Genomic DNA, 25839 nt, shown 5'->3' with positions numbered 1-25839 from the left:
CCGTGGGCTGCGCCAATGTCTCCTCAGAGGCCCTCTGTTTCTCAGCAGGTGTTGCGTTTTGCCTGGATGCCGCGACTTGTCGAAGGGTGTCGGTTGTGGCCATTTGGAGTTGTCAGGACACAGGAGGAAGGGCCGGGAAGCCTCGGACCTGGGTGGGGCGAGGTGCCGTGTGAGGTGGAAGGGCCGGGAGGTGCCCCTGGCGCCTGTGCTGCCCCCTCAGCGGCCGCCGTGAGGGGCTGCTGTCGCTGGCCCGGGCTCTCAGCGAGGTGCGTACACGGTGCTTTGGGCTTTGTGTCTCACCGAGTATTTTGAACCTTGGCGGAAGCGAATTTGTCACCTTTCTCTTGAAGAGGCCCGCCTTATGCAGGAGGAGTAACACGGGGGGAGCAGTGGGGGTGGGGGTGCGTGTGTTGGAAGCAGTCTTCCTGCCTCAGTCTGTGACAGGGGGTCTTAACCTTTTTGGGGTCCTTTTGAGACAATGTGAAGGTTAAGGAGCCTTTGTTTTCCCCAGGAAAACATTTGTGAACGCAGTATTTTGCCTGTAGTCTGAGGATACTCATGAATCCCCGGAATCCATCTACAGATTCCTTGGGGGAGCCTTGGACCCTAGGTCAGGAAACCGTGGGTTTGGGGTATAGCATGCGCTGGTGACCTGGGCCTCAGGGCAGGGGCTGTCCTTGTCTTGCCCAGAGGTAGGACTAGGGTGAAGAGAGTAAAGCCGTCTCCGTGGGCACAGAATTTAAGGGGCATCAGAAAGTTCAGAAATCAAGATAAATAATGCTTTAGTGCAGGGTTTTAAACAATCAGGTGTACAGACTATGGCTGTGGCTTCTCACCTTTTGTAAACAAAATTTTATTGCAACTAGGGCCAGGGTTAGGATGAGATGGGTGAGGCAGGTTTGCACAAGTGCAGGGTCCATTCTGTCTTTATTTGAAATTTGATATTGTGAATTTTGTTCATCATAGATTTTTAATTTTTTAAAAAGTGCGTTAAAAATATTGTTGGTTTTGAATGCTGTCTTTTGTGCTCCTGCCTTTAATTTTGCACCTGATACTAGTGCCTCGTTTGCTTTACCCTAGCCCCAGCCCTGCTTGTGTTCAAGATGCTGTTCTACTAAAAATGATACGTACATGAACACTTGCTGTGTGCTGGGCGCTTGAGCCCGCACATTTCTAGGCAGCAGGGGAAGTAGGGAAAACTCGAATGTGTCCAAAGTGTTGAAGTCTAGTCCTGGCTCTGCCACGACCTGCTGAATGTCGTTGGCCAGGTCATTGAACTTTTCTGAGTCTCTTCTTAGCTTCAGAATAAGAGAGTGAGACTGGGTACTTTCCAGTTTTGGCAGTCTGTGGTTCTGTGACTTTGAAAAGAGGCAACTAAGCCAAATTGTTCTTTAGAGAACAGAGCCTTCAATGAGCATGCATTGCCACATCCCAGCTTGCTAGGATTCCCTTGATTTGCCTCCTTGATGGAGGCATACTACAACATTTCATTTGTCTTAGTGTGAGGACCCTGATCATCAGAATCTCTTGGACTTAAGTACCGGTTGCTAGAATCAAAGATTTTGAGAGCTGAAGAGAGTAAAGTGCACAGAGATAGTTTTGTTTTAAGGAAAGAGGCCCAGACAGGTGGAGTCAGTTGACCAAGGTGGCACAAATGTCAGATTTATAATTAAGACCCCATTCGCTGATTGCCATCCAGTTTTCTTTCCACCTCACCATGATGAGATACACTGCTTGCCTTCCTACCTCCCTCCAGAGAATTTCCTAAAAGCACTTTGAATATTCTCTCATGATGGTCTCTTCAACTCCTGTGTTTTGCTAGTTCCTCATTATGGTGCTGCTCCCCAAACAACTCTGGAATTCACCCACTTCTGAGGAGTTGGGAGCCAGAATTCTTGATCAGTGTCTTCTCTTCAAGGTCTTCCTTCTCCCAACCTCATCTTGGATGATTTAACTTCTATGGGGATTTTTTTTAACTGCTACAAGGTATATAATCTTAGAAAGCTAATTTCCTTCTTGTTTCTTTTGAAAGATATTTTTAAACATGGAGAGAGAAAGTGATGCATAACAACTCTTATCAGGTAGGTACTGTTATTATTCCTATTTTACTCGTGAAGAAACTGGGGCACAAAAAGGCTAAGTAACTTGGCCAGCGTCTCCCAGCTAAGTGTCAGAACCAGGATTCAAATCCAGGCACCCTGACTCCAGCGTCTGTGCTTTTGTCCCACACACTGTGGCCTCTCTTGTGGGCCGTTTTGCCTCAGCTTGAACAGTTCCCATGATGAGAAGCTTCTTAGGGGTCTCCATTCTGGGAGTGGGCAGCTTCATCAGTTAGAATGTCGTCTTTTTATTTGTTGGTACAAGCTATGGGCAGTTGTCCAGAATGGTTTTTTATTGTCTAAGACGAAAGATAAAGAGGAGAGTGAGGAACACAATAAAACCCCTCAATCTGCCCTGCCTCCACCAAACATCCCTGACCCACTTCCAGTTCTGTGGGCTTCCTGAAAAGACACGAAGTTCCCTCTTTCAGTTTTGTGTCTTTTGAAAGTAAAATCCTCACCTTATGTGTTTATACATTGTTTCAGGAAAGATTTAAGGTGGCTCACATGGATTATGAAATACCGTTAAGTAGCATAAATTAAAAGTGTATGACATGATCCAGCAATTTCACTTTTAGGTATTTGTGCCTCAGAAGTAGTTACAGGAGCTTACAAGGAAAAATACTCAAGGGTTTTCATTGTATCATTTTTGTAATTATACAAAAAATTGTGGGCAATTTGAATACACATCAATGAGGAAATGGTTAAATAAAAAATACTGGACTACCTTTACTTTGAAATACTTTGTAACTGTTAAAACAAAAGGTATCTCTTCGTGTGCTAACATGGAAATATGTAAATGTGGAATTTGAAACATAATTTTTAAACTATACTTGTGAAGAAGTATTTTTAGATAGTGTTCATTGAAAAAGGTTTGGCGGCATCTACTCCTGATTATTAACCATGGGTACCCCCAGGGGTAGAAGTGATGATAGGACAGCGTGAGAGAATTTTCAGTCAATCAAGATCACATCATTATATTTTAGGCTCAAAGGGCAAGGGCTTTTTGAACACCATGGCTCAGGTCCAGCATAGCCTGAGTGTTCAACTAATGTTTGTTGAATTGATTAAGAAGCTGAGTCTTATCTTCAGTATATACTGGTAATTTAAAGTTTATTGCTGACACAGTAAATAATAATCTGAAAAAAACAAAAGAACTGTTCCAAATCAGCCTCCATCAAAAAAGTATCAAAATTGCTTCTCTGCTATTCAGATTAATTTTAACTCTTTTCAATGCATAGTATTAAATTCCATATTTGCTCTGGAGAAAATCATTATTGATGTTTTAAACACTGGTGCTTGAGGAACTATTTTATCACGTCTACTGTTAATCCTAATGGAGGTATAGCAGTTAAAATAAACACCTTTCTCTTACTTCTAAAGTTCATTATGTGGAAAATAAAAAAATGTAGAGAAGGAAACAACTTGTAATCGCAAACCCTCAAGATAACCACTGTGAACCTTTAAATGTACTTCTTTCCCATCTTTTTTGTATGTATAGCATTTTTTTAGTAGGATCTTTTATTGTGATAAAAATAGAACACAAAACATACCATTTTAACCATCTCTAAGTGCACAATTCAGTAGCATTGGATACCCTTAAGTTACTAGACACCCATCATGACTTTCCATCACCAGAACTTTGCATCACCCCAAACTGAAACTGTATCCATTCAGCAGTAACTCCCCATCCTCCTCTCCCCCAGACCCTGCCTGGTAAGGATTCTGCTCTCTGTCTCTGAATTTAACTACTTCAGTTTCTTTAGTTACCTTTTAGTGAAATCATACAATATTTGTCCTGTTTCTGGCTTATTTCACTTGCATTATGGTTTTAAGATTCATTCATGTTGTAGCCTGTATCAGAATTTCATTATTTTAAGGCTGAACAGAAGCCCGTTGTAGTGTGTACATTTTGTTTATTCACTCATCCATCAAGGGACCTTTGGGTTATTTCCACCTTTTGGCTATTGTGAACGATGTTGCTGTGAACATTGGTGTGCAAGTGTCTGTTAGAGTTCTTGATTTCAATTATTTTGGGTATATATCCAGAAATGACATTGTTGGATTAGATGCTAATTCTGTGATTACTTTCTTGAAGACCACCGTACTGTTTTCCACTAGCAGTGCACAAACGTTCTAAATTCTTCATATCCTCACAAGCACTTGTTACTTACCTTTAAAAAAATAATCTTCATTCTAATGGGCGTGAAGTGGAATCTCATTGTGGTTTTGATGTGCATTTCCCTAGGGATTAGTGATACTGCGCACCTTTACATGTGTCTGTTGGCCATTAGTATATGTTCTTTGGAGAAATGTCTATTTAAATCCTTTGTCCACTTTTCAATTGGGTTGTATTTGTTGTTGCATTGTAGGAGTTTTTATATATTCTTAACATCTATCCCTTATCAGATACATGATTTGCAAATATTTTCTCTCACTCTGTAGAGAAATGTGCTTTTTCTTCTTATTGATAGTGTCTTTTGCACAAAAGTTTTTTAATCTTGAAGACACCTAGTTTGTTTTTTTCTCTTGTTGTCTGTGCTTTTGGTGTCATATCTAAGAAATCATTGGCAAGCCCAACATCATGAAACTTTTTCCTATGTTTTCTTATATGAGTTTTATAGTTTTTTAGGTCTTGCCTTTAGGTCTTTGATCCATTTTGAATTAATTTTTGTATATGATGTAAGGTAAGAGTCCAGTTTCAGTCTCATGCATGTGGATATCGTTTTCTGGGCATCAGTTGTTGAAAAGACTTTCTTCTTCTCTGTGTAGTGTTTTTCTGATTACAGACTTTCCTGGCTGGAGCCCAGGCTGCTTCTCTAGGCTGCCCTCGCCTTGTCTCTCCGGGGCCCTCATCCCCAGGGCCCCCGGCTGTCAGGGCCTGGCTCCTTTACTCCTCTCTCCTGTCCTCAGGCTCTCCCCCCCTTTCCCTTCACCCACAAACAGCTCAGCAGTTCTTCAGCTTGTAGAAGCCTAACCACATTTCCCTTGAAGTTAATTCCTTTCTCCTGTCGTTAACTGGCAAGCTCTTAATTTTTTTTCTCATTACAAAAGTAATATAGCAGTAGAAGAATTGGGAAGTTCAAATAATCAGACATGTTTCAAACACACGTAATCACACTGCTCGAGGGAGTCCCCAGTGTTAACGTTTGGGTTTACATGCTTCTGGTCGTATTTCTCTGCACATGCAGTATTTATTTCAGCATTAAGAGCATTCTGGATGTTTTATTTTGTAAGCTGACACTTTTGCTGCATCAGTAAGTAGTCTTCTCCAACATAATTTTAATTATTGTATTAAAATTTCCATTGTATGGATGCATTGTAATTTATTGAAACATTTTAAATCATAATCATAGGATTATTTCCAACTATTTCCTGTAATTAACATTAGTGTTCAACCCTTGGAAATGAATCTTTGCACATATTCCTGATAATTTCTTTACTATAAATTTTTGAAGGGAAGTTCCTGAGTGCATATTTTATTGCAAAATCTAAACATTTTTAAAGAGTAGCCTACTATCACTTCAACTCTTAACTCCCACTTCCTAAATTCCAAGCAGGCCTGGCCCTTCCACTGTCACTGAAGCTGCTCTGTCAGAGGTTAAGGTCAACATCAGTTGCTAATCACAAGTCTTCCCCACTTTGTCCTGCCTAATCGCTTTGCAGCAACTGCCACTTTCTGTCCGTTCCTTTTGAAAATGTTTTTTCCTTAGATTTTGTCTGTGTCCTTTGACCTCACTGATAACACATTTTCAGGCTCTTTCCTGGTTCCTTTTCTTCTTTCTGATCTTTTATGGATTTTCAATTCTTGAGTTCATGCCACTGCCACAAAGATCCCAGCATAAATCTGACCTGGTTTGGGGTCTTCCAGCCTCTCCGTGCTCATGTCTCACCACTCCTCCCTGACAGCTCCCTCTCCCCACCGGTACTTCTGCCTCGATCATTCCAAACTAACTGCATTTTCTGTGCTTAGAAGTTCTTTCTACCTCCTTCACTTGGCAAAGTTCTACTTACCCTTCAGAATTCACCTTTTTGGGGAAGCTCCTTGACAAACTCCCAATCCCATTCTTTTATACCTCCCTTGATCCTGGCTGACTAGGGTGACCTTTGCCCCTTGGCCCGGCTGACTAGAGTGGCCTTTCTTTATATGCTCCTGTCTGTGTCTCTTTCCTTGTGCTGTGTCGTAGCTGTCTGCCTCCTCCTCTAGGCTGTGAGCTCCTGGGGGGCGGGACCTGTGCCTTTGAGGAGTGTATTCCCAGAGCATCGTACATAGTACTTGTCATCTAGCAGAGACGCGTAGTAAGCGTCTTCCACCCCTTAGCTGAATCATGCTCTGCCTTTGCTCTGCCTTTGCTCTGCCTTGCTTACATCCACCGCCTTGCTGTTGAGCCAGCAGTTTGGGTGGGACTGACCTGATCCCTACTGCCGGGGTAGGTTCTCACTGTCCATGTTACCTAAGTACAGTAAATGACAGGAAACTTGTTTTTGAAAAGAAAAGCTTTCTTTTTGTTTTGTGCCAACTGTTAGAAGACATGTTTCTCTTCCCCTCCATGACGTGGTGTGATGATTTAAGGTGGCCTTGTTTATCCACTTTGCTAGCATGGAGGAGTGCCTGGACCGCCTGCGGGCCGTGTGCGGAGGGGAGGCCGGCATCCTGGAGGGCAGAGCAGAGGCGCAGAGGGAGTCAGCGTATGCATGTGTGTGTGTGTGTGTGATCATTACTGTTTCACTGGACAGTCATGTGTGTTACGTTTCTTATGTGCCAGGTGCCCTTCTGTGTACTTTATAAATATTAACTCGTTTAATCATCCTGTCAGTCTTGCGCAGTAAGTATTAGCATCTCTATTTTATGGAAGAGAAAAGCAGTACACAGGAAGGCTAGGTAACTCGCCTGAGGTCACGCAACTTGTACGTGGGGTTTTGAAGCTGGGCTTAGGCACCAGTCTTGCGCTGTTCCTCATTGTACTCTGGCACCAAAGAGGGGCTTAAAGAGCAGGGCTTTCTCTGAAGTCACGCATCTATTCAGTGTGACAGCCTTTCTGCCCTGTGTCTGGAATCTGCATGACTGTAGGTCCTGCACCTGCATGCAGAGTGAGGGAGTCACTCAGGCAGCACACGCTGCCTTGCCCACGGCTAATTAACACACAGCCTGTGGCTTCTGAGCAAGCGTTTTACATCAGAAAGCCAGATTTTTATATGGTCCCTGCTCGGAGGAAGCTAGGCAGGAGTCTGTCTCCTCATATGGTTTGTTGGATCATGGAATATGAGAGTTGGAAGGGGCCCTTGAGGTTGACTGCCTCTGATTCCCTAAGTTACTGGTGGGAGGAATGAGGCCCGCGAGGAGCTTCGGCTCGGGGTCAGAGAGAGGCGCGGGATGCGCCGGGACTGCTGGCTTTCCCAGGGTGCCCGCCTGTGTGGTGTCTGCTTTCCATGTGAGGAGACTTTACTGAACTCAGAGCATACCAGGCCAGGCTGAGAGACTGCAGTGACAGGGTTTGGGTCTTGTGCTGTTGGGACTAGAAAGCAAAGGGCAAAGGTCAGCTCAGATACAACCATGAGCAGGACGGACGCTCCATTGCCTGCCTTCCCATCCAGGGTCATTCTGAGTGACACCTCCCAGGAGACCCAGAGATCGTGGTGGGCAGGTCAGGGTCACTTCTGAGGCTTCGCCTTCCGTGACCTCTCAGAGCTGCTTGGCACTGCTCTTCATTCCCTCTTCCAAACTGCTCTCCTCTCTGGCTCCACGGCCGCTCTGGCTGCTCCTCCTCTGACGCCTTCCTGAGTTCTTTCCCCACCTGACGTGCAGTCTGGCGTCTGCCCGCATCTTCTCGTTTTCTCCCTTCCTGGGCTCTTCCTGGGACAGACAGACGTCACCTGGCCCTGTGGGTTTAATGATTTGCATGCTGGTGTGTCTCAGCATCATGTCTCCTACCTGTCTGTCTCTCTTCAAATGTCGGACCCATACATTCAGGTTACCAGCTGGCAGCTCCGCGTGGATATCCTGTGGGTCCCTTGGTGCCCACAAGGACACAGCTGCTCTCCTTGTCTCTCTGCCTCTCCTGCCCTCCTAGCCCAGGCCTGTTTTCTCTCCTGGTCTCTGCCTCAGTAAAGGTGCTCCCACCCACATGGCGCTGCAGTTCTGACACACCTGATGTTCCCTCTCTCCATCCCCACAGCCGCTGCTCTGGCCTGGGACCTCGTCCCCTGCCGTAACCTTGTGACTGGTCTCCCTGCTTCAGGCTTGCCCCACTCCAACTTGTGCTATGCACTATGGCACAAGTTAATTTTTTACATCTTAAAAAGTATATTTTTGAATTATAAAATTGATACATACTCTTAACAATTTCAAACTGTATAGTAGAATATAAGGTCACAACTGGAAGTCTCCCTCCTCCCGCACTTCAGCCTCAATGCAGGTGAGCAGTTCATTGCGTTTCCCATCAGACTCCTTCCTGTGCTTTTCCACATGTACACTAACTGGGCATCTGCTGGGTGTGCTTTATGTCCCAGCAACCCGAAGCCGCCCTCGGGGTTCTCGTGTCCTCGCTGATTCTGCTCGTTTTCCCTCTGCTCGTCCCTCACCACCCTCCCTCCAGCTGACACCCGCTCATCCTGTAAGACTGGCTGACGTGCCGTCTCCCCCCGAGCGCCCCTTTCCCGCTCTCCCTGCGTCGTCACGCTGCCGCGCTGTGAGCCCCTTTCTGCTGCTCTCTCCCGCGGGGGTGGAGCTTCCTGAGGACGAGATTGTGCGTGTTTCATGGTGTCCCCCACCTTTGCGTAAGACCTGGCATAATGTTTGATTCCCAGGATGGAGTTTCTGTGACTCTTACTGCTCTCTGGGTGCGGGTGCCTTGGGTTGGGGAGGGAACTGCTTCAAGTGAACTATGGAACTTTCTCATGGTCAGTTCACAGCAAGAAGAGGAGACAGGAGGGGGGCTAAGGAACAAGAGAAAGGATCCAAGAGTGGGGAAGGGAGCCTGGTGGCAGCAGAAGGAGGAAAGGAACTGGGGTTTATGAAGGATCATATTTAGCACCTCACATGGGTTATCTTTTTTAGTCAGCAGTGCCATTCCCATTTTACAGATGAGCAAATTGAGGATCAGGATGTAAAAGTCACGCAGTGAGTGAGAGGAGTAGAGCCACGGTGCAAACCCAGTTGTGTGTGAGTTCAAAGGCGGACCTCTTACACACTGCATGTTGGTGATCAAGTAGGTGTGGTATGGTCAACTCCTACCATTTCCCTAGACCCTTCCGGAGTGCCTGGAAAAGTCTGTGTCCAGCAATTTCTGAGCAGAGACACCTAAAGGCCTTCAGCCTCCAGGGAGATAGTGAGTGACAGACCCAGTGTCCAGATCTTTGGATGTGGCACACTTTCTCAATCCCACGTGGCCCAAAGCGGGGGTAAGGCTCGAGAGTTCATGCAGGAGAGAGCTAGTCTCCCAGGCTTCTGGAGGAGGCCAGCGAAGGCTTTGAGAAGCCTTACCCAGCCCAGATCTCCCCAAAGCTCCCCAGGAGCTGTGACTCTCCTCCGTCCCCTCCTGGCCTCTCCGCAGTCCAGGTTAGCCCTGGTGGCTCTGTCATTTCAGGACCTGCCGGTCAGAGCACATCTATGGGGCAGATCATCTCTGGGTGCTCAGGAGACTGGGGGCCCCAGCCCGTTGATATTTAGGTTTTGGGTGCCCCTTTGCAATCGTGAGCACCTTGAGATAGGAGAGGGCACCATGAACGGGGTGGAAGGTTACGGGACTGCTGGAGTGAGGAGCTGAGTGCAGGGGGCCAGTTCACAGGGCGTGCTGGTCCTACAGCCCAGAAGTTTTGTGGTGCTACTAGGCGTTGTTTGGCCTCTGAGGGCAGGAACACTAGGCCCGAGAGAGGTAATGATAGTAACAATAACAGCTACTTCTTATCCAGACCATCTGCATGTCGGAGGCCGTACGTACACCTTGTCATTTAATCCTCCAACATCTTTATGAGAGAGCTACTAATCGTTTCATTTTATATATTAGACAGTTTAAACAGAAAACAGTCTGAAGCTCAGAGAGGTTGGGTGCCCATAACCATTGAGGGAGAGTTGGGATTTGAACCCAGACCCACCTCTCTTTATCTCAAGCCTGCGCCAAACTGCCTAGGAAGTATCAGTTCATCCCTATCGTCAGGGAGCTCGCAATCCTTGTCTGCTCTCTGCCCAGCAGTTCAACGTCATCTCTTGCCAGTGCCCATCTCGCTTCGTGCTCCAGACATACTGAAATTCTAGCCGTTCCTGCGTGCTCTGTGTTACCTCTAGACCTGCAGGCTTTATACGTGCTGCTCGCTCTGCCTGGGGTGCCCTCCACCCCTTCTCTCCCCTGCTAACTCCCTTGCACTCCCTGGTCTCAGCTTGCCTGTCACCTGGCTCTCCGAGGCTGGGGGTCTCACACTTCTGCTGGGCAGGGGCCACCTGCCCTTCTGTTTCCCCTCTTCTCTCACAGGAAGTTCCTGGACGTCTTGTTTGGGAAATTCAGTGCCCCCCATAGTTAGTCTCCCAGTTAGTAGGACTGACACCCCGCCCCCCAGCTCTGGCCATGGGTCTGATGGTTTAAGCCAGTCAGCATGTCTCATTCTGTCACTGTGATCAGTTCACAGAAGGAGTGTACTCGGAAACAGGGAACCAAGGAGAAACTGGACATGTTAAGAGTTACCAGAAGCGGCACCTTTTCTAGGAGACTGAATAAGGGAGGATGTAGGTGTATAACCTGGCTGCGAGCAACCTAGAATTTAATAGATGAGAGTCTTAAGGGGTGACAGTCTGGCGGGGATACAGGCCAGGAGACTTAACGTCCATCATTAGAAGCAGGACATTTTGGCCCCATATTTGCTGTTTGCTTACTTTCAGCCTTTTCAGAACCTTGGGCAAGAAGGAGGGGTACCTTTCATGGAAGACCTCTTGGAGCCTCAGTGTGATCTTTGCAGACACACACACACACACGCACACAGACACACATAAATACACGTGATCTTGGGGTCATTTTAATATACTGTGGATCAGATTTGACTACTTTTAAAATACAAATTGACCTTTAAATCTGTATTACAAGTATTTTCCTAGATACTTTATTTTTCTGTGACTTTTGTTTATAGTACAAAAGTTGTAAACATTTATGTAGTCAAATGTATGTTTCATCTTTATTTTTATTTATTCATTTTTACTGAGTTATAGTTATTTTACAATGTTGTGTCAAATTCCACTGTAGAGCACAATTTTTCAGTTACACATGAACATACATATATTCACTGTCACATTTTTTTTTTGCTGTGAGCCACCACAAGATCCTGTATATATTTCCCTGTGCTACACAGTATAGTCTTGTTTATCTGTTCTGCATATGCCTGTCAGTATCTACAGATTTTGAACTCCCAGTCTGTCCCTTCCCACCTTCCGCCCCTTGGCAACCACGAGTTTGTGTTCTATGTCTGTGAGTCTGTTTCTGTTTTGTAGGTATGTTCTTTTTTTTTTAAGTTGTAAACACTCACGTAGTCACATGCACATCTCACCTTCCGGCGCCTCTGGGTTCCCAGTCCTTGTCAGGAAGGCCTCCCTGGCCTCTGTCTGCAGTGCGGTCTCGAGGGTCTTCTTGCCGCATTTTCTTTCACTGCTTCACCCTTTACTTTCACGTTGTTTATCCATCTGGAAGCTTTCTGGTACAATGTATAAGATTAGAGTCCATTTTTACCTTCTTCCCTGTGGGAAACCAGTTGTGCCAGCACCATTTATTAAGTGGTCCGTTCACTTTATAAGCAGGAGGGTGGTGGAAGGCGAGGAAGAGACGAAGGGCACATGCTGGGTGAAGAAATACCCCAGAAGCTGCCGCATGCTAATTCTGCTAATCTGATTGGCCAGAGCTAGGCTCTGTGGCCATGTCTAGCTTCAGGGAATGCTGGGGAGCGTTTTCACTTAAGATCGAAATTCTAAAGATTCTAAAGATATTTATCCAGATCAGGATTCTAAGGTGGTGACGGCAGACATATTGGAACTGGGAACCAGAAGTCTCTGGTGCAGGCATCTTTGTGGGGTTGTGGGGGCACGTGATTTTCTCCTGTAGCTCTCAACTGCGCCAGCAGCCAATGGAGAAGGAGGAGGTGGATGGCTCATGGTGCAGAGGGCTGGGGTCGGGGGCCTGCAGGAGAATAGGGGTGCCAGGCATGGAGGTTGTGGGTGAGAGGAGTTTAAGCTTGGTCGGAAAGGAGAGGAGTCTGTTTAGGGGATGATGGACAGGGAGGAAGGGGAGGGGTCAAGGGACCAGTGATCTCAGAGAGCTTGAAGAGTAGTTGTACAGCCAGAGGGCTGGCACCCTGTGCCAGAGAGTGGCACGCCTGGCAGTGACGAGGTGAACAGCGCGGCTGTGGCAGTGGGCGGTGGATGTGGGAGAGCAGGGTGACTCAGTGTGAGGAGGCTGACACGGCGTGGGAGGGGTCTCCCCTTGCGCACTGAACTGCTCCAGGAGGACGGCAGGGGTAGGGGGACAGAGGGATAAGGGAAACTGGGGTAGCCGGGCAGTGTGAGCCCTAAGGGGTTACCCTGGAGGGGAGTAACGGTCTTGCACACGGGTGTGTGAGGACACTGACCCCACCATCTGGCTTCATCTGCTGACCTAGGTAGATACACACGCATGAGAGAACGAAAAGTCGTCACTGAGGATGACTGCAGGAGGTGCCTGCGGCCAGGGGGTGACCAGATCTCAGGGAGGTCCAAGAAGAGAAGAGTATGTTCTGTGAGGAAGGGAAGGGTAAGGGCATTGATTTCCCGTGGAATCAGGAGTCCAGTGGGCACAGAGGAAAGCTTTGCCGGGAAGGGACATAGAAGAGTGTGGGGCTGAGAATCCCAGAGAGGGAAAAATGAGAAAGTGGACATTTTGGACAGTGGCTTAGGTCTACGTTACGGAACGCCTCCTGGGCGTGGGGGAGGGGGTCCCGCAGATCTCTGGGGTCAGGTCGCCTTGGGGAGCACTCATGCTGTGCTTCCAGACTGACTCGGGCTGGTGCAGGGCCGCTGACTGTGGGCCACCCCACAGACAGGCTCTGGGCGGTCAGAGGCCACAGCAGGAGTTTCCGGAGGCCTAAGTGAAGAGCGGCTGAAGGCCAGAAAGAGGTCTTCTCCTTCCCCGGAAGCCCGCCTTGCCGAGCCTCCCAGGCTGCCAGGACAGAGTCTGGGTTCAGAGGCTGCCGTCACCCGCCCTGTCAGCTGCCAGGTGCAGTCCTGGCTGTCCAGCCGTGCCAGGAATCGTGCTTCCCTAACATCCATTTTGATTTGAAATCTTTGATGTTTGAGATGGACTTTTCTCTGTTGACAGTGGGCTCGGTCTGGCCTGTTCATTAGGTGTGGAACTCCTGCTTGTGGTGAATCCTGATTGGAAAACATAAAACACATTTCCTGGTAAATGCATAAATACACGTAGATGGCGGTGGTTTCCCTCCCCAGCACGAGCACACCCTGTAGGAGCAATTTGAAGCAATTTAGACGTGCTCAGCATCTGGCCCTTGTAAAAGGCCGTGAGTGAGTCATGATTTTGCACCAACAGAGAGGGCTTGTCTTGCTTGTGGAGAGAATTGTATTTACCTCCCATTCTTCCTGTGAACCTCTCTATTGCTTTATGATGATCAGTCTGATTTGTGTGCACAGGGACCAGTGAGACAGGAATCTGGGGAAGGGGAGCACGAAGAAAAGGTAGCTACGTATTCAAGGTGAAACGGCAGTTTTAGGGGGTTTGCTGTTTCTGCTTTTGAGGAGTCAGCAAAAAAAAAAAAGCAATGGAAAAAGCCTCATTTTGTGAGGAGACGGCCTCTATTCCTAATGTAGGTCACTCACTCAGTCTCTTGGTGCCTCAGTTTGCTCATCTGACAAGTGGGACCAGTGGTGGCTGCCCTGTCCTGTTGCGAGAGGAAGGGACAGCTCGTGCTTGAGTTTTGGAGTGAGCTCCTTAAATAAACCGTCTCATTTAATGCCCAAGACAGTCCCACAAGTGGGGCGGCGCTAAACTGTTCTTCAGCTGAAGGAACTGAGACCTGAAGAGGCCAAGTGGCTTGTCCAAGGTCACAAAACCTGTCAGAACTAAACCCACGTCTGTCTGGCTCCAAATCCTGTATTCTTTTCATTACTTCAAGCTGACGCTGAAGTCAAAGGACACACCCAGACTCCCCCTGGGGAGGGGAAAATCACAGGGTGGCTTCCCTGCTCCATGGCCCGAGGTGTCCCTGTTCTTGGTCCCCACAGAAGTTCCAGCCAAGCCCAGTTCTGTTTCCCCAGGGCCCTGCGCTCTGCTGTGGGAGCAGGTGGGTTGTTACTCTGATAAATGGCTTCCTGCTAAGGTGGAAGGGGGAGCTGGAGCGGCTGAACTGCCCTCCAGGGTGGCAGGTGGGAGACCCCAGTGCCTTCACCCGTGGAATCGCTCTGGGACTGTGGTCTGAAAGGGTGAGAGCTTTAGGGTGGGTTCAGCCCCGGGTGGGGTCCTGGCTCTGCCTCTTCCAGCAGTGCGACCTGACGTCACCCGACCTTCAGCTTCCTCATCAGTAAAATGTGGGTAAGTGCGCTCACTTTAAAGGGTGGGTGTTGCTACGACTATTAAGTGAGTTAATGCGGGAAGTCTGCCTAGCGCCGTGTGGCCCACGTCGTGCGCAGCAGAATAAAGAGCGGCTGTTGCTCCCCTGGAGGGGACGGGCAGGCCTCCGGGGGGGGCTCTTTGGGCACTGAGATGTCCCATCCTCTAAATCCACGGCACAGTCAGTCGTTTATTCATTTGCTCGGAAAATGCATCGCAAACCCTCACTGTGTCTGTGGCTGGACGAGCGCGGACGAGACCTGCAGTGCCCTTGCCCTTACGGAGCTCACGGCTGAGGTGGAACCTGGGACCAGGAGCCTTCTGTACAGTCAGACGGGGCAGGGTCTGGGAATCCAAGCCTGACCGCCCCATGGGGTCTGTCAGAGAGTCTGGCGTTCTAGAGTCTAGGCCTCCTCTCGGGTGTAAACAGGCTCTTACCATGGAGCCGTGGGGCCCACCCCTTCCGTGGTGGGGGCAGGAAAGTCTGGACTGCCAGACCGCTGAGAGGAGGGGGTGGGTGGTCTCCAAGGAGGTTCTGAGAAGGCTTCCCACCTGATGCGGGCAAAACTCCACCACCTTTGGCAGAGACGCACTGATGCCTCTAACTCAGAACTTATGAGGTAATTTCCTTGTTACCTGAGGCATTTATAGTGTTAGCCATTGCCATATCTGCCAGGGATGGTAAACGTACCAGAGATCTGTTCCACCCCCAGCCCGCTGACTCACAGGTCACCGTGGTATTGGGCAGACCAGTGAGCACTCCGCACCCTTCCTGGGAGGCCGTGAGACAGGCGCCTGGGCCCAGGCATGGAACTCGGTGAAGGGGCTCACTGCCAGTCTGCTTGGTGGGAGCCTGTCCCCAGGAGGGGTAGCCTGTGGGCGCTCAGTTAACCCTTCTGGCCTTTCCAGATCCTACATGATCCAGCCCCTCCCCATCCCACTCTACCCGGGCTGTCCTGCTTGTTGCTTGAAAGTCAACACCTACACCAAGCTGGCAACTCCTGAGTCTCCAAACACACAGAAGTGAGTCCTGCCTCATCAGTCAGTTTGCGTTCGGATCCCTCCCATTTCCCTTCTTTGCCGTAGCTGGATCATCTCAAGCCCAGCTCTCGTTCTGCCTCCTCCAGAAAGTTTCCCTTAACGTCTGCAGCACATGCTGACCTCTGTCCTCTTGTCTCCCCATTTTAGCGACTGTTCATTAATTATCTCATTCATTACTTCATTCAGTGCGTTGGCAAATCTTACCCATTCTACATGAAAAATTCTTCCCAAACTCATCTGCCTCTCTCCATCTCCAGCACTCCCAGCCCCCTCACCGCTTGCTTGGGTGTTAAATACCCTGGCGCCTGGTTTCCTCGCTCTTGCTCTTCTCTCCAGCCCTTCCACACCCCGTGGCGCGTCCAGCGATCTTCCGTAAAGGGAGGTGAGCTCCTGTCGCTGCTCTGCTTACGGTCTTCCAGGAGCTTCCCAGACTCCTCACCACAGCCCCCGCCTCTGCTAATCTGGCAGCTGAGCGCCTCCCAGGCTCGTCTCCTCCTGTCGTGCCTCTGGCTCGCCCTGCTTCAGGCACTCAGCCTTCTCTCTCTCCCCCTAAAAGGCCGAACCGCGGCAGCTGCCTCAGGGCCTCTGCACGTTCTGGGCCTTCTGCCTAGAATGGTCTCCGCTCCTCGATGTCTGCATCCATCTCATCTCTCAGCATTCTGCTCAGCTGTGGCCTTCTTCGTGAGATCTTTCCTCAACCTTCCATCTAAAGTAGCTCCTGCCCTCCTCAAGTCACACTTTATTTCATTACACTATTTCCTTTACATCATTAACATTTTTTGAATTTATCTGTTTTCTTGATATTGTTTGCTTCTTTCCACTAGAGAGGAAGGCAGTACTGTCTTGTTCACTGCTCTGTCTTCAGAGTTTAGAATAGTGCTTAACATGTACAAAACCAAAAAATATTATTTAAAAATTTATTATGTGCATATTAAATGTCTTCTCTGTATGAAGCACTGAAAATCAGTTATTACTACCACTGATTAGAGAGAAAAATGCCTCTTCTTGAAACAGGGTTAATCAAAGGAGTTCCACAAACTCTGGTGGTCTGTCAAGGAGTTTGCAAGTGGTCTGATGGTTTTAGAGGTAAAAATAATGGAAAAATTTTGTTTACATACACTTAACTAATTCAAAATGTAAAATTAGTTAAGATTTCCTTAGAAATTCTATTACCTTCTTAAATAATTGTTCCATGATGTTCACTGCAAGGACTATATTGGTCAGTTCATCACAGCTAATTTCAGTAATCAGTTATAGATTATTTAGGATAATACATTTCATACCAGGGTAGTGTTAAAAGTCTTAGTTGTAAAAATCTGCATTTTTATTGTTACTCTTGTGTTGCATTAAATTTCTCGTGATTCAAAAGTAGTTCATTGAAGAGTTAAATTAATGAAGATAATATTATCAATAGTGCAATACAGAGTAATTCTGTAAGTGTAAATATTGAATAGGGCTACATTATGAATATACACCATGAATCTACATGAGCTCAGACAGAACAATCTATAAGAATGTTGATTTAGCACAGTAGCTGAAAAAGAGAAGTTCAAATAAGAAATCCAGTGCTGAATGTTTGAAAACTGGACTTTATTAAGCTTTTTGTAATGGTCCCTGAAGACATTTTTTTCTTGTGACATTTTGTTCTATAGTGGCACAAAACCAATTTTGACACAATTTTTAAACAAAGTTTGGTTACGTCTCTGGTAAATCAAATGATATTTTCCAGAGTAAATGTAGGAAGCTGATTAATTTTGTCAGTAAAGGTAGAGAGAAGACCAAAACTACAAAAGTATTGTTCAAAGTTGTACTTCTTAGAAAAAAAAAATCACATACAAATCATACTGCTGTGAAGATGCTTGAACAACCAACTTAAACTAAGTTAATGGTAAGTATTGGGCTTGGAGAGAAAGCAGAACAAGCTTTGAGCACAATTCTTTTATCAAGGAGTCCTTCTGAAAGTAAGTAAAGAAAACAATAGGTACGGAGCCAGACTTATGACTCAAGTCAATCTTAACTGATCTATATAAGACAATCTATATAAGATACCTTAGTGAAAAGCTGAAAACAGTTTTCATCTCTTTTGCTGTTTTGGAATAATTATCAATTAAAAAACTTATTTTTTTAACAGTTGAAAAAATTGAAGTAGGTTTCCAGCTAAATGTGGTAGATTGAACACGTGTTTACTTTCCACTACCTCCCCAAGATTGTCACTAAATGGATTTTTTTTAAAAAGCGTAAGTGAACTTCTGTTTTAATCTGTGATGGAGTAATAGGAGTCACATTTGCCCTGCCACTGTAAACAACTAGAAACTATAAAAAATGTATGAAACATCCATTTTCTGATATTAGATTAGAGGTAGTACTGGATTATGATTCCTAAGAGAATAGAGATGAGGTGAGCTCTGTCATCACTTTGAGGAACATTCTGGATCATGGAGTGGGAGTAGGGAGACCCCAAGTATAGTACAGTGGTCTCACTGAATGGAGGAGAGACTGGAGATCAGGGAGGCTGAGGCAGCTGAAAGTTGTGAGGAAGAATTCCATGCAAGAGAGAGTTTTGCAGAAAAAGAGCTCTAGAAATATTAAATCTTTTCTGAATGCTAAGAAATAATACTAAGAAAAAATGGTGAAAACTTTTCTAAATTTGATTAGAATACTAAGACAAAGATTCAAGAAGCTCAGTGACCCTGAAGCAGTATAAACCCACATACACAGAAACTCACACTAAAACACATCATAATCAAGTTGATGAGAACCAATGATAAAGAGAAAAATCTTTAAAGCAGCTAGAGAAAAAAAAGACACTATGAACAGGAAAACAAGGTAAGAATACTGCAGACTTCTTGTCTAAATCTATGCAAGCCAGAGACAGTGGAATGTCATCTTTAATGTGCTAAAAGAAAAAAAAAAGATAACCTGGAAGTAAGTGAAAATATCCTTCAAAAGTGAATGAAAAAAGTTTTTTCAAACAAAGAAAGGTTGAAATAATAGACATGCACTGTGAGAAATGTTAAGTTATAAGGCAGAAAAAAAAATCAGATAGAAATGTGGATCTACACAAAGGAATGAAGAGTACCTGAAATGTGGGTAAATATAAAAGGCTTGCTTTCCCCTCATTAAAATTTTTGTTTAAAATACAATTGACTATTTAAAACAAAAATTTTTATGCATGAAGGAATTTAGACTATACGTGCATGTGAAATACGACAGCAGTAGCTCAGAGGATGGGAGGAAATGATCTGTTACAAAGTTTTTACATTATACCTAAAGTAACTATTTAAAAGTACAGTGTGAGAAGTAAAAAAAATGCATACATTAAACCACAGAGCAACCACTAAAAAAAAATAAATAAAACAAGGAGCAATAGCTCATAAACCAGTACTGGAGATAAACTGGAGTGCTAAATATGGTATAGGCAGGAAAAAAGGAAAAAAAGAGGAACAGATCAGACAAAATAAAAAGCAATTATGAAGATGGTATACTTAAGCCCAACCATATTAATAATTGTATTAAATATAAAGGGTCCAAACAGCCCAGTTACAAGGCAGAGATTGTTGGACTAGTTGCATAAATAAGCAAGACCCAACTATACTGTCTAGAGGGAATCCGCTTCATAAATACACAGGTAGATTAAAAGTAAAAGTGTGGAAAAATTATACCATGTGAACACCAAATCATTAAAAAAGCTAAAATGGCTATATTAGTATCAAAGTATGTCTTAGAACAAGATATGTTACATGGGATAAAGAGGGTCATTTCATAGTAGTTGAGGGTACAATTCATCAAGAGGACATAATTCTAAATGTGTGTACATTCAATAACAGAATTTCAAAATACAACAAAAACTGATGAAGAAATTAATAAACCCTCTATTATTGTTAGAGATTTCAGCATTCCTCTTTGAGTAACTAAAGAACAAACTGACAAAATCAGTAGGGATGTGGAAGATATTAACAACACTATTAACCAGTGTAACCTAATTGACATTTACAGAACACTCTACCCAACAGCAGCAGAATACATGTTCCTTTTAAGTGAATATGAAACATTTACCAAATTAGGCTTATTATAAGCCATAAAACAAATCTCAATAAATGCAAAACAAAATCAGACAGAGGATGTTTTCTAATAAGAATAGAATTAAATTAAAAATAACAAAGATACTCAGGAAAAACAATACACTTCAAAATAATGTAAGAGTTAAGTTAGAAATCACAAAGGAAATTTTAAAATATTTTGAATGAAGATGAAGAAACTTCAGAATTCATGAGATGCAGCTAAGGCAGAGCTTAGGAAGGAAGACAGTTCTCAAACTAATGATTGAGGCTTTCACTTTAAGAAGCTAGGAGAAATTAGCAATTTGAGTCCAAAGGAAGTAGAAGGAAGGAAATAATAAAGATCAGAAAACAGGAAAATAGAGAAGATTAATGAAATAAAAATTTTGGTTTTTTCAAATCAATAAAATTGACAACATCTAAATAGAATGATCAAGAAAAAAAGACAAATTATCAGTGTCTGGGAGAAGAGAAAATGCTCCTAAAACCCTACATTAATTAAGGGGACCATGAAAGGATATTGTGAGTAGCTGTGCGCAAATACATTTGAAAACCTAGATGAAACGGAAAAATTCCCTGCAAGACACAATTTTCCAATACTGACTCAGGAAGAAATATTTCTGATTATCCATCTATCAATGAAAGTAATTAAATTCATATTAGGAAATGTTTTCACAAAGAAAGTTCCCAAGACAGATGTCTCTGGCTTGCATTGCTTTAGACAGGAAGTCTGTAGATACTGGTGAATTCTATCAGACGTTTAAGGAAGAGATGAAACCAATCCTTCAGCCATGAAGAACATTCAGAAAATAGAATTGGATATATACTTTCCAGTTCATTTTATGAGGCCGATATTAAGCCAGACAAAGACTTTACAAGAAAGTTGTAAACCAGCATCCCTCATGAACATTGGCAAAATCCTTAAACTACTAGCAAAATGAATACAGCAATATACTAAACAGCAAGTATGTCATGATTCAGTATGGCTTACCCCAGGAATGTAAGGTTAATTTAACATTTAAATATTAACAAGTGTAATTTACATTAATAGAAATGAAGAAAAAGTATCTTTATAGATGCATAAAAAGCCTTTGGCAAAATTCATCACCTGTTTTTGAAAACCTTTCAGTAAACTATGAACACCAGGGAAGTTCTTCAGTCTGATGAAGGCCCTCCATGAAAGCCTGCGTCTTACATCATGCTTCCTGGGACGGTGAAAAACTGAATGCCTTCCTCCAAGATCCAAGAGTGTCTTCTTTCATGATTTATACTTAATGTTGTGCTGAAGGTCCTAGTCAGGGCAAGTCACAGACTGATAAGGAAGAAATAAAATGATATTTATGTGCAGATGGCATGACTGAGTATGTGGAAAACCCTGAGGTTCTACAGAAAAGCTGTTGGAATGAGTAAGTGGGTTGGCATGTTCACAGATAGAAGGTCGGTATGTAAAAATTCTTCTTCTGTATACTAACAATGAACAACTGGAAATGATAATTTTAAAATGCAACTTAGTATGGCATAAAAAACACCTGAGATGGGGGTGGTTGTGTGTGTGGGGGGGCAGGGGTATATGGGAACTCTGTACTTGGATTTTGCCATTAACCTAAAACTGCTAACAAGTAAAGTTTATTTTTAAGAAAACACACACATGAGGAATTCGGGGACATATTTTACAAGACTTGTGTGAGACTTGTACACTAAAAACTACAAAACACTGTGAGATAAATTAAAAGGGACCTAAATAAATGGAGAGGTGTGCTATGTTCATGGATTGGAAAACTTAGTATTGCTAAGATACCAGTTTCTCCAAACTGACCCAGATTTAATGCAGTCACAATCAAGTTCTAAAATTTATAGGGTAATGCAAAGAATCTGGAACGGCCAAAACAATTTTGAAAAGAACAAATTTGGAAGGAAGTCTTACACTACTTAATTCAAAGGCTTACTATAAAGTTACAGTTATCAAGACATGCTGGTATTGGCATAACGGTAGACATATGGGTCAATAGGAGACAGTAAGGAGTCCAGATATAGACCAGGCATACAGAATCAGTTGACTTTTGACAAAGCATCCAAGGTATTTCAATGGGGAAATGGAAAATCTTTTCAGGAAATGATGCTGAATCAGCTGGATCTCTGTATGGAAATAAAGAACCTCAACCCTTACCTCACATTATACACAAAAATTAACTGAAATGGATCCCCCGCCTAAACAGAAAAGCTAAAATTATAAAACTTCTGTAAGAAGACCTAGGAAAATTTCAAAACTTTGAAGTAGGCAAGGATTTCAATAGGATACAAAAGCCACAAATAAAAGAAAAAGATTATTTAACTTCATCACAATTTCAAGAACCCAGGTGAACCAGCCCATGAAAGAAGCAAATGTAATTACAGAGATGCTGGAAAGAGCTCCGAAGAGATGGCTGCACAGCATCCAGTCTACATTGGCGCAGAAGGGCTCTGGGAAAGGGGACCCATAGACTTCTGACGTGTTTACGCAGGAGTAGAGATTGACAGGATGGAGAGCTTGGTGATGGGTTAGTGAAAAACGCATAGAAGGTACATGCATATGCATCTTAGTTTGCATTATTAATGTTAAAAATAAGACAAGCATGAACTCTAGTTACTGGTTACAAAAGGAGGAAAGAGAATCATAGTACACTGCAGGGCGTGCCTGTAATAGTGTCACAGGTGATAACGTAAACTTGAATACTAATCTAATTAGAAATGATGTTAAAAGATGGAAGAGAGGAAATGGGGAATGTCAGAGGTATTGTGATGGTTTCCAGTAGTGGTAAAAGACTTATGTCCTCATCTTCTGTAAGCATGTAGTTAAATATACAGTGACAAGGGCAGGGAAGGGGGTGCAGAGGATGGCTGCTTTTCATAATATGTCTTGTAGAGGTTTTTGAGTTTCGAACTATGTGCATATGAACATGATTTGAAGATGGATACTGTCACCGACTAGCTGTGTGACCTTGGCAAGTCACTTAACCTCTCTGTGCCTCAGTTACATCTTTTATTGGAAATTGGTGTAATAATTGTGCTCACCTCAGAAGGTGGTTGTTAGCGCGAACAGTTTAATCTCTGTAAAATATTTGGAACCGTGCCCAGTGCACAAGAAGTCCTGTGTTAAGTGTTATAATTAGGTATAGGCATTGCTTTGCAAAGTATTAGCATGAAAATAAAAATAAAAATTGTGCTGAATTTTAGAAATTTTTACCTGATAATAGTGGCCTCTATGTATTTACCTAACATTGGTGGTCTCTATGTCTTTATGTCTCATTAAATAAATAATCCTGTAAGGAATGTATCTTCTTATTCTCCATTTTCAAATAAGCTGAAGCTCATAGCAGTTAACCATCTGCCCAAATAACCAGCTAGTTATTGCCAGTTGCCTCAATGTTAGGATTTCAGCTGGGCCAGCCTGGCCACAAATCCCAGGCTTTTCCCATTTTGCCTCCTACGCGCATGGTTTACTGAAGGTTTCATAGCCCAGGCTAGGCCGTCAGCTCCTGTAGGGGGTGAGGGAGCGAGCAGGGTGCAGTCCTACATGCCTCCTCGAGACACTGCACAGGACATCGTGTGATGCACAGGCTCGGGGAGTGGCCCCGGATGGGAAGGCCCGGTCCATTGTGAGTGCTCAATAAATATTTGTTGAATGAGTGCATGAGTGTGCATGGCTCTGAAGCCCTGGGCAGACTTTAAGATGCTCCCCAGGAATGCAGGCTGCGTGGGGGGAGGAGACAGCGCCAGGGGAGATTCTAATGTCTCCATGCTGCTTTGTCAGGCCTGTCCACCCCCATCCCAGGGGGATGCACAAGATGAAGGCTGAGTGTGACTGCATTTATCCAGCCAGTAAATTCCCGAATTTCCTAACAAAGAAATTAACCCAGAAGCCTTCTCAGATCCTCATATTAATGCTAAGTTATTTTTCCCACCCCCAAAGTGGCCCAGAACCCTACTGCTGTAGCAGATACCTCTGCTTCTTTTGCTGACGTGAGCAAGCTGGCTTTCCTGCTGCGTCCCTTTTCACAAGAGGCTTAAGGATTTAACCACAGGGAGAACTAAGTTGTGATGGGTGTGTTTGCTGGTTTTATTGAGTTGAACCCTAGAGACGTGGGTTAGGAAGGTCTTCAGTAATAGCTTCCTCTCCCACATAGTAAACATGCCTCCTCCATCCTACAGACGTTCCCTGAGAAACTCCTAGCACAGCTGAGTTGTTGCCCCAAACTCTAGAAAGCCACGGGCTGCGCGGCAGCCCCGCCACCTTTCAACCTGTGACCGAGCTCGGAGGCTTCAAACAAATTGCTGGGCCTTAAAACCAAATTGTTGTGACTCAAACCCAAACCGCGTCCACAGGTTCAGCTCTCCCGGTGACAGTGACCCTTGTTCTGCAGCGGAAGCGGGGAGGGGGTGGAGGAGTCTCAGTTTAGCTCACCCAGACAGGGTGGCTGCCCTGATCCCAGGTGGTTTGGGTGGAGAGAGTCCTGTTTTGGGCGCCTACCTCTTCCAAAGCTCATCGGGCTTTTTGTTGCCATAGACTAGGAGCTTAAGACCTAGTTCCTGGCAATTGCTCTGCCCAAAGTGCCTTGGACTCACGTCAGATAAACCCCCTCGGTCTTGTTTGTGCTTTTTAACGGTGAGCGATTTTCAGATTCCTCCCCTAGTTGCAAGACTCTTTGTGCAAAGGAGATCTGCCTGGACACCCAGTATGGAAGAGAGACAGAGCCGGTTGGCTTTGAAGGTAGACTGTTTCCCTCCTCTGTGTGGCTGTACTGAATGTGGTTTTAAAATTCTGTGTTTTAATTTTTTCCCTCAAAGATGGAGAATGTGTTACTAGGACAATGGGATAAAGACAAAGAGGTAAGGGTGTGGGAGGGAGCAGGTCAACAGATCATTGGCTGTTGTGTCCATATGAAAAATGGAGATGAAAGGCGTTCTAGAAGATGTTAGTACGTTGTTTCTCTGAAATGTCTTACAAATTATGACACGAAATTATATTGCTGTATGCGTGCCAACTTCAAAAATAACATTATAGTACCTTAAGTGGACGCTGTCTTGGCTTTACGACCCTAGTAGGTCAAGGGTCAGATGGGCATCCAGGGGCCTGGCTTTTCCTGCTCATCTAAATAATAAAAGCTTCCACTGCTACAACACTTCATTTTATTGCCATCTTATTTCTGTCATAGGCCCTGTGAGATTGGTTGGGTCAAGCGTCATCCAGAAAATAACCAGCTTCCAGTTTCTTTAATTATGCAAACTAGAGCTAGGTGACTGAGATCTTGCCTTTGGTCTGCAAGACATAGGGAGTTTTGCAAGCCCTAGGGGAGTGCAGAATTTCCTGAAGATGTTGCAAGGTGGCTGGCTTTCTTCTGAAGTCATGCAATATTCTCCTTTGCTTTGGTTATGACTGCAGAGGTGCTGGGAAGTAAACTGAACCCTAGTACCTTGGAGTGGCCTTTTCTCCACAGGCCCCCAGAGGTGAGGCCAGCTCATTCAGAGGGAAGGGCTTGGTGCTGCTGCTTCCAGCTAAAGGCTGTGTGGTCCGGCTCCACCTTCACGGGTCCTTCTGAAACACAGGTGTTTTTGCTGAAGGAAGGAGATGCAAAGGCTTGGAAATTCAGAGAGCAGAGCTGGATGGCTGAGATTTTACAAACGTTGCTATCTTGCTAGTTTAATTTGGAAAAGGACACACAGATTCCCAAAGAAAACGAGCTTTGCGGAGGAAGAACACATTTCATCAGGATATTTCATCAGCAGTCACACCGGGTCTCTCCATACATGCACCGCCCCGTACCTTTTAGCTCCAGGTTGTGAGGCGATGCGAAGAGTCCCAGGAACCGGCCCCGCCTCACACAGGCCCTTCTGGGCACGTTTCAGACGGAAGTCGCCCCTGCTCCCCCCGACACCTCCAGCCCAGCAGACGTGGGCTTCTGGACATCCTGTCTCTTCTTTTTCTAACACGGCATGTCATGTGAGGCTGTTAAAGATTTTCAGACTTCACATCACTTTCCTTGAGGCTAGGTAAATCTCTAGAGAATTGACTCTGGTCCCTAATGAAGAGGA

At 44.9% G+C, this 25839-nt stretch overlaps 1 long non-coding RNA gene across 1 annotated transcript; it reads left to right on the top strand.

Annotated features, from left to right (window-relative positions):
* On the top strand, positions 1-21331 carry LOC123615480 (uncharacterized). Its single transcript, XR_006723056.2, has 3 exons — positions 1-266; positions 2033-2081; positions 20900-21331. It is a non-coding gene; the product is annotated as an uncharacterized LOC123615480 (long non-coding RNA).
* The last annotated feature ends 4508 nt before the right edge of the window (positions 21332-25839 follow it).

The sequence above is a fragment of the Camelus bactrianus genome, chromosome 9, assembly GCF_048773025.1.
Source record: "Camelus bactrianus isolate YW-2024 breed Bactrian camel chromosome 9, ASM4877302v1, whole genome shotgun sequence".
Taxonomy (NCBI): domain Eukaryota; kingdom Metazoa; phylum Chordata; class Mammalia; order Artiodactyla; family Camelidae; genus Camelus; species Camelus bactrianus.
Note: the sequence above shows the minus strand (reverse complement) of the source record. Positions and strands in the feature narration are given on the sequence as shown.